Source organism: Pristis pectinata, chromosome 6 (genome assembly GCF_009764475.1).
Source record: "Pristis pectinata isolate sPriPec2 chromosome 6, sPriPec2.1.pri, whole genome shotgun sequence".
Classification (NCBI taxonomy): domain Eukaryota; kingdom Metazoa; phylum Chordata; class Chondrichthyes; order Rhinopristiformes; family Pristidae; genus Pristis; species Pristis pectinata.
In genome coordinates, this window is record NC_067410.1 from 74568119 (window position 1) to 74577259 (window position 9141).

Consider the following 9141-nt stretch of genomic DNA (forward strand, 5'->3'; position numbering starts at 1 on the left):
TGAAGCCCACTGGGAACCACCCATCCAGTGGAGCGCTGAGCAAGAGCAGCCATACAGCATGGTGAAAGTTCCTGCAGCCCACTGCCCACGCTATCAAGAACCCTCTTTGCACTCATCCTACACTGATCCCACTTTATTCTCCCCACACTCCTACCAACACCCCCTCTGCCCCACACACACAAAACTGTATCACTCACCTACTCACTAGGAGCAATTTATTGTGGCAAATTAACATACTTATGCACCCATCTTCAGGGGCTGGGACCCAGGAGGAAATGCGCGCAGTCATAAGGGGAAAATATGCAAACTCCACATAGACAACACCAAAGGTTAGCATTGAACTCTGGTTGCTGGAGCTATGAGGCAGCTGCACCACAGTGCTGTCCGAATATACGGGTTAGTTCTGGGTTGAGTATCAAAAAAAATGGTGATCCTCCTGCCAGTAGTTGGGTTTGAATTAGCTGTGGTCAGGTGGGGTTTGGGTTAGGTTTTTAATTTTAAACCTAATCCAACCTCTTCTCCCTATGTTACAACTACTACATAACAACAAATACTTCATTAGCTGGAAAGTGTCCTGGGCTTTCCTGAGGTCCTCAAATGTTACACGCTTGGTTCCAAATGATCTGTTGTAAACCATTTCACGCATTGATTAAGAGACTTTTAAGTTGATCAACAGGCATCTTGGATCAGATTTCTTGAGGGATGCTGAGGTCCATGTAACTCCTTGAGTCATAACTTTCAAGCAACCCAGACAGGCACACCACTGAAATTCAAATGAGAAAAAAATGTTGAAGTACCTTTAAAGGTCTATTCAACAAACCTTTTGTCGAATTAGGAGGATGTGTATGCCAAGGAAAATAGATAGCATTTGGAGAACATTCAGAAATTTATGTGAGCTGTAGAAGCTCCTGGTTTTAGGCCTGTGTTGGGGGATGCGGTGAGGGTGCCATGTAATGGTGGCAGGCCTGATCTGGGTGAAGTGAATCTGTGTAAAACAAAGTTGCTGAAAATACAAGTATAAGTGTTTTCCTTTCACTGAAAATCACCCTATTGTTTGTGTTAGTTGATTCTAACGAGACTGCACTGAATTAATCAGCTGAGTAAAGTAAAATCTCCACTTCTATGCTCTTTAAATTTCTACATAGATTTGCATGGATGCAAATTGATGTGTCTAGAAAATTCTGAGAGGAAACCAGCTTCCAAAGAATGGCTCAAGAAAGTCAAAAGTAAAGCAGTAGCAAAAATGGAGGTAAGAGGTGGAGAGGGTTGCTGGAGGTAAGGAAGGACAATTACTTAAGCAATATCCATGGAGTGATGGATGAGGTTGACACTGGCTTTGTCCCAAGACCACAAACGTAATAAACTCATCTATAAACAGTTTTTTTTGAACACGCTGCAGCTGAATCTTTCCATTCTGGCTTATTCTATCAAATGGTTGACTATTAGCTCTCTGGGAGATCCATCATGTGTCTGCTGCTGTGTGGGGAGCAACTTCCTGTTGGGAGGGGCAATGACAGTGATAAATGCACCAGCTTCAACTGTTGGAAAAATTTCCTTTGGGTATCATGGTTTTGGTGCAAGTTCTTCAAGAAGTCTGCTATAAACAAGTTGCATTATATTGACAGTTGGGAACAACGATGACTGCATTCTTCTTGAAGTTAATTTTAATTAAAACTGAAAAACTGGTAAAATATTTTGCAAATAACTTTAATAGTGAAAATAATTTATTCTTGTACAGATTCTTCTTTGCTGCATTTCATACTGATAAATGACTGTTTGTGATCATTTGTGGTCTGGATTCTTGTCAGTAAAAGTTATAAGTGAGTTTTCTAAAAATTCAAATTGTATTGCTTCAAAGGTAATTATTTTCTGGTGTTTTGTTGTCATCGCATCGGCATAACTGCATTTCTTTGGTATTTATCCAAATCCAATACAACTACAAAGAAGTTTTGATTTAATGTTACATTGTGGATGAATAAATAGATTATATTAGAAGTTGAAGCTACATAGATGCTTGACGTTTACATCTTTGGCCATGAATTTGAACATAGAACATAGAACATGGAACATTACAGCACAGTACGGGCTCTTCGGCCCACAATGTTGCGCCGACATTTTAGCCTGCCCTAAGATCTATCTAACCCTTCCCTCCCACATAGCCCTCTATTTCTCTATCATTCATGTGGCTATCTAAGAGTCTCTTAAACGTCCCTAATGTATCTGCCCCCACAACGTTTGCCAGCAGTGCATTCCACGCACCCACCACTCTCTGTGTAAAAAACTTACCTCTGACATCCCCATTATACTTTCCTCCAATCACCTTAAAATTATGTCCCCTCAGATTAGCCATTTTTGCTCTGGGAAAAAGTCTCTGACTGTCCACTCCATCTATACCTCCTATCATCTTGTACACCTCTTTCAAGTCACCTCTCATCCTCTTTCTCTCCAAAGAGAAAAGCCCTAGCTCACTCAACCTATCCTCATAAGACATGCTCTCCAATCCAGGCAACATCCTGGTAAATCTCCTCTGCCCCTTCCTAAAGCTTCCACATTCTTCCCATAGTGAGTCGATTTGGTCACTTTAACTGTCGTCTTATGATGCTAGATCTCAAATTTTGCTTGATTGGCCTGCAACTTCCCTTGGGATGCTTTACCATGTTAAATGAGTAATATTATTCTCGAAGATCTATAAAATTCTTTATGTTCAAGAGATTAGCAAATGCATTAAAATCATTAGTAGTTAGAGCTAAAGAGTAAAGCTAGGTATCAATTTCTGGAGAGAATGTGAATCTAGGTTTGCACTTGAGAGGCAAGAGGTCAGCCAATCTGATCAGGAGGGTTTCTGGTGTACCATTGTGTTAATCCTTCATTTTTTGTTCCTTTTACACTTTTGCAGTTTGAATGTAATATTTGATTTTGATTGCTCCAAAAATATGTGTGTTTTGAACCAGCAACACCACTTTTATCTTGTTAATACATGATTTGCAATGATTAGTGGTTCAGTACTGGGCATTTACTGACCCTTTTTTGAGCTAATTAATGTTTGGGCTGCAAACTACAAAGGATGTTCTCCACTAAGTCACAGCGCTTCTAGAAATCTGTGTGGTGCTGTTCTCTGCTTAAAGAGCTGCACAACCCCACCCCCCTCACCCCCATCTTGTGGTGTGCTGAAATCTCACAGGTCAGGATGACAACGACCTTGACCTAAGAAGGCAGAATAGTCTATGCATGGGGCCAAAACTGGAGATCTGCATTAACAGAAGTCTGCCACCACTGACTTAGAAAATCTTAGCTTCTGGATACATTTCATGAAGAGAGCTGGAGATGAGAGGACAACTCTCTGAATATTCGTGGCATAGGGTCTTTGGACACGAGTCTTCCTTCCTGTGATGTCTGTCTCTAATGTCCGTCCACAGTTGCAGCTCATGGAGCACACTCAGTGGGATCACCACAGATGATGCCATGGCAAAGAGGTAATGTGGAGAAAAGACAGTGAGGCTGAAACAAAGCCACTCCACCAGCTACCAGTAGCCTCCTCAGTATCCAACCAGCCTCCAAAGTCCACTGAAGCAGGTTGTGAATTAAGTGTCAAGTGATGGTGTTGCAGTGAATTGAATGCATGTTGGTGAATTGCCAATGATCTTTGTAAAACATGATCCAGTTTCCGCTGTCAGTGCTCCAAACATTAAAGATGTCACTCCATACATTAACCATGTGGCAAAGATCTGATGTGCATAAATTGCGACCAGAAGGGCAAATTCTGCAAACTGTGCAGAATGACCACATTTTTGTGATTTACACATATAAAAACCTAAATTTAATAACTTTGTTGAAAAAAACACAGCACTGTATGGTCCAATTGCTAAGCACATTTTTCTGTATGATAGCTGGAGAGAATTTCATTTTTCCATTTTATTCTCGAGTGAGCTAGGCTGCAAATACAAAACTAACCAGCTCAAGGGAATTATTGTTCTCTTTTCTTCTGATTTATCATGTGCCAGAGTCATCAATTTCTTTTACTGACTCAAGAGAACAGTATGTTCTTCTTTATGATATACTCATGGTAATTTTCAACAAGCTTCAAACTAAATTCTTTCACCAAATGATTCACAAAATGGGGCATATTTGTTATTGAAGTGTACATCCCAACTGGTAATAATGTGCTAAGGACGTCCTAGGGTAGATGGATATTATTCAGCAACAAACCCTAAAGATCTTTTGTTGCGAGCCAAGAAAAGAGAATCTTGATTTTACCAATAATCTAGATTGAAATAGAACAGGAGCAATTTGTAGGATAGGTGGTGGCAAGAAAAATTTACTGAAGCAATTAGGCCAAATGGGGATTACTAGCCACATAAACCTTTAAAATATTCACCAGAATCAAGAAGAAATCTAGTGTTTGACTCAACTGAACTAGTTCATGATTAACTTTTAATGCCACACTTGAAATGCATACATATACACATGCTGTCGTTGTATTGCTGCTTGAGTTCCCATCAGTCAATCATCTTGCCTGCTTGAAAAGGGTATCTGGAGATCACTTCTGAACACATCCTAGCCTGTGTTATCACCTTCAAAAGAGGAAATACATTGGAGAAGTTATTCTCAGCTACAGTGAACTGGGGATTTATTGGCATTTTGCTGTTTCTTTCTGGAGGAAAGAAACAGCAAAATTTCTTTCTGGAGGAAAGAAACCACTTTTCCTTTGTTTTCACATCTTCTCACTAAATCCCAGTGCCATTTCTAAGGAATTTTTGTGAGATTATCTGTGAAGTGAACAATGTGAGATTGAATTTGGCTTTGTCAGCTAGACAGTTGTTGTCTCAAAATGTGATGGTAACCTCAATCAGGGTTAACATTTTTAAAATAGCCAGCCACCAGGCATTCAAAGAACCTGCCTACTTAGGGAATAGGGACATTTCGGTATGTAACCTGGAGTCCTAGCACCTGAAATGACATTTAATATTGGAATTTATTAGCATGTGCACTGAGGTACTGCTATTCTGCAGTTGCCTAACTTCCTCTCTGCTATCTTTGCAGCCTTGTACTAGTAGGCCTCAATCCAGTCAGCTGCATCAGGATTTCCATCTGACACTCTCACACCTTACCTATCCGATGTTAATGAGGGAGTGCTCAGGTTCCCTGCCACTTTTTTATCTGGAACAGTAGTGAGGATGAATGGCCAGCACATTCCATCAATTACATGCCCAAATTCAACCCCTAAGACCATGAAACAACATTGGCACTATGTTACAGCACTTAGTATTGTGTTAATGGAAATCAGACACTAAGATCATGAGATACATGGAAAAGACTGATGGATCCAAAGAGCTACCTGACTGATGCAGTCAACCTTATCAAAGAGTTGGCATTAATTCCTTGGGTTTCCAGTGTTGTGGCACAGCATGTTTGTTGAGGGAATCATGCAGGCTCACAGCTCAAACTAAATTTTGGAGCAGCAGGTGAATCAGCCTCTGATTAGAAATAAAAATCAACATTTGGAGTGCAGACCCTTGCAGGAAAAAATGTGTGGTCAGTGGTGGAGCATTAGCAAATGGATGGAATTTCTTTGCCTGTATAATACACAAGTAATAAATATTTGCTCCAAAAAACTGATTGAGGACACCTAATGAAAACTTAAAGTTAATTGTTCTGTTCAATCAATGACTAGCTGCTGCTTTGGCATCAACTTTAAAAGAAACTTGATGAAGAAATGATTCAGTAGAGAAACACAAAAAAGAACTTTTCATATTGAAATATCTCTTTACAGATTTCAGTAGTGGCTGCTCCAGTAGGAATAATGTTAAAGTGGATTCTGGTGACAGGGCAGAAGAATATGCTGGGTGTTCAACAGAATGGAAGGGTTAATGTAGGTTTAGGTGGGCAACAAATTGGTAGAATATAGAAGCTTTTCCCAATATGCTTCACATTTTGCAGACTTCAAATTCTTTCTCCAGTCGCATACTGCAGTCCCTAGTCAATGCAATTTTCAGTTTACTCAGGCTATTCTGCTTATAGAACCATAGAACCATAGAACAATACAGCACAATACAGGCCCTTTGGCCCACCATGTTGTGCTGCCCTTCAAGCCACACCTAAGACTATCTAACCCCTTCCCCCCACATATCCCTCTATCTTAAATTCCTCCATATGCTTATCTAACAATCTCTTGAACTTGTCCAATGTATCAGCCTCCACCACCACCACCACCCCAGGCAGCGCATTCCATGCACCAACCACTCTCTGGGTGAAAAACCTCCCTCTGACATCTCCCTTGAACTTCCCACCCATTACCCCAAAGCCATGTCCTCTTGTATTGAGCATTGGTGCCCTGGGAAAGAGGTGCTGGCTGTCCACTCTATCTATTCCTCTCAATATCTTGTATACCTCTATCATGTCTCCCCTCATCCTCCTCTCCAATGAGTAAAGCCTTAGCTCCTTTAGTCTCTCCTCATAATCCATACTCTCTAATCCAGGCAGCATCCTGGTAAATCTCCTCTGCACTCTTTCCAATGTCTCCACATCCTTCCTATAATGAGGCAACCAGAACTGGACACAGTATTCTAAGTGTGGCCTAACCAGAGTTTTGTAAAGCTGCATCATCACTTCACGGCCCTTAAACTCGATCCCCCGACTTATGAAGGCTAACATCCCATAAGCTTTTTTAACTACCCTATTTACCTGTGAGGCGACTTTCAGTGATCTGTGGATATGAACCCCCAGATCCCTCTGCTCCTCCACACTACCCAGAATCCTACCAGTTACCTTGTACTCCACCTTGGAGTTTGTCCTTCCAAAGTGTACTACCTCACACTCCTCACTTCTGGATTTTGAAAATAACATCTTCAAAAGCTTCAAGCCCCCACTCCTCCAAAATCTAAGAAGTGACATGTTAATTTCAAGATTTTAATTTTAAATTTAAATTCACAAATGCAGAAAATTCAGATCATAGAATGCCTGTGTCCTCCTTGGAATAATAACTTTAACACAAATATCATTAGAATCAAGAATATGTTAATGCTCGTTGTCTCCTCTTACTTTTACAGTATTCAATATCTGTTGCCAACAAACCTGAACAAGCTCCATTTGAGGGAAAAAAACAAAAGCATCCATTTCAGGTTTGGGGTGTGCCAGCTATCACCTTGCCTTTGGTGCAAGAATGCTACACCCATCACCTGAAGATTAAGCCATGCCAATATTCATGTATAAAATAAAGCTTTTACTCAAGAAGAATCAATATCTTTGGGGGTGGTGGTGGCTGAGTTAATGTGTGCAGGGGAATTGTTGATGGAGTGGTTTGATTCTGCTTCTGATAAAAAGTCACGGCACAGTGAGTATGGGCTGGGTACTGGCAGCACCTGCTCCGTGCATTGACAGCCCCACTAGATTCTACAGTCTCTCTCATCACCTCTTGTTGGATGCTGCTTTTCCCCCATCTCAGATGAAATTGTTACCACAGAGAAACTTATGGACTTGGGAGAGGGCTGTGCAGCCACACAAAAAAGAGGGGAGACGGCAGCTTCCATCCTAACCATCAGGTGATGATTAGAGAGACCGTAGGATCCAGCTGTCTGTCAACTCATGGAACAGATGGTGCCAGTCCCCAGCAGTGGCCTGCACTCAGCATGCCTGCTGGGTGCAGCCTGGGCTTCAGGTCTCAGTGGTAAGCAGCCTGGCCACTTGCTCCAGCCTGCCCAGCACCACCTTCATATTCAGCCTCTCCACACCGGGCTGTGGGGCAATTCACTGCTGGATTCATGCCAGGTTCCTGGCACAGCAGCACTATAGCTAATGCATCTTCCTATATGTAATGTTACAATGACTGCTTTTCAATATTACAATGAATCTTGTTTCTGGGAATGTAAAGTGAGATACAGTTCACTAATTTATAAACGTGCTACAGTTTAATAATAAAATAATATATATTTATAATAATATATTATTGTATAATATATAAAATAATAATATATTTATTTATTAGACACATGTACATTGAAACACACAGTGAAATGCATCTTTTTGCGCTAACAACCAACACAGTCTGAGAATGCGCAAGTGTCGCCACGCTTCGGGCGCCAACATAGCATGCCCACAACTCCTAACCTGTCCGTCTGTGGAATGTGAGAGGAAACCAGAGCACCTGGAGGAAACCCACGCAGACACGGGGAGAACATACAAACTCCTTACAGACAGTGGCAGAATTGAACCCGGGTTGCTGGCGCTGTAATAACGTTACGCTAACCGCTACACTACCTGTGCAAGAATTTTTCTAGCAGATATATTGTTAGTGCTACCACAAATTCTTGTGGAACTTTCTAACAAAAGAGTATTTATTAAAAAATCCTCTTGGTGATGATGAAATTACCCAATGGATGCTATCTTTCATGGTAACTGTAGGAAAGTACTAAAGGCCCGATAAACACTCTTTTGTGGAAATGATTGTCTTGTCAATTGAAATATTATTTATAAGTAGTTGTTAAAAGAAATATATGAGATATCTTTCATAACTAAGCAATTAAAAACTGAACCCTTGAGAAAGAAGCACATTAAAATCTGTGCACTGTGCTACATGGATGCTCAAACTCAGACCATCAGAAGCAGTGAAATGCTTTTCACTCAGCAATCACTGCTAATTTACATGTTCTCAGTGGATATTTCTTTGTTGGATTGGAGCAAAAGAATAGGAAAAAAACTTTGAGCTATAAAATAATAAATAAAGTCCTGGCAGGAGACATGAAATACTTTTCGTGGGGAGCCTCTGGGCTGGGATCCTGTTTGCAGTCATTGAGTGAAGAATATTGTCTTGGCAGCCTTGTATGTTCCATTTCATTTTTGTTGCTGGACTCCAACTTCTGAGCACACAAAGTAAGTGCGGAGGTTACAAACCCAGGGAACATCCTGCTTCCTATTCGCGCTAGAGAGAAAACATTACTCCAACTAATAGTTTTAGTATGTTGTAATGACAGCCCTCGGGACTTATAGGGTAGAAGTGATGTAGCTGTTATGTATGAAATGTTATGCAGGGCCTTTTATTCTGCCTCAAGCAGTTGTGAAATCAGCCTATCCCATTTAAATGATGTGCTGGAATTAAAGTACCGTGAGATCTTATCTATTCAGATTGCAGTATTGAAATGTAATCAG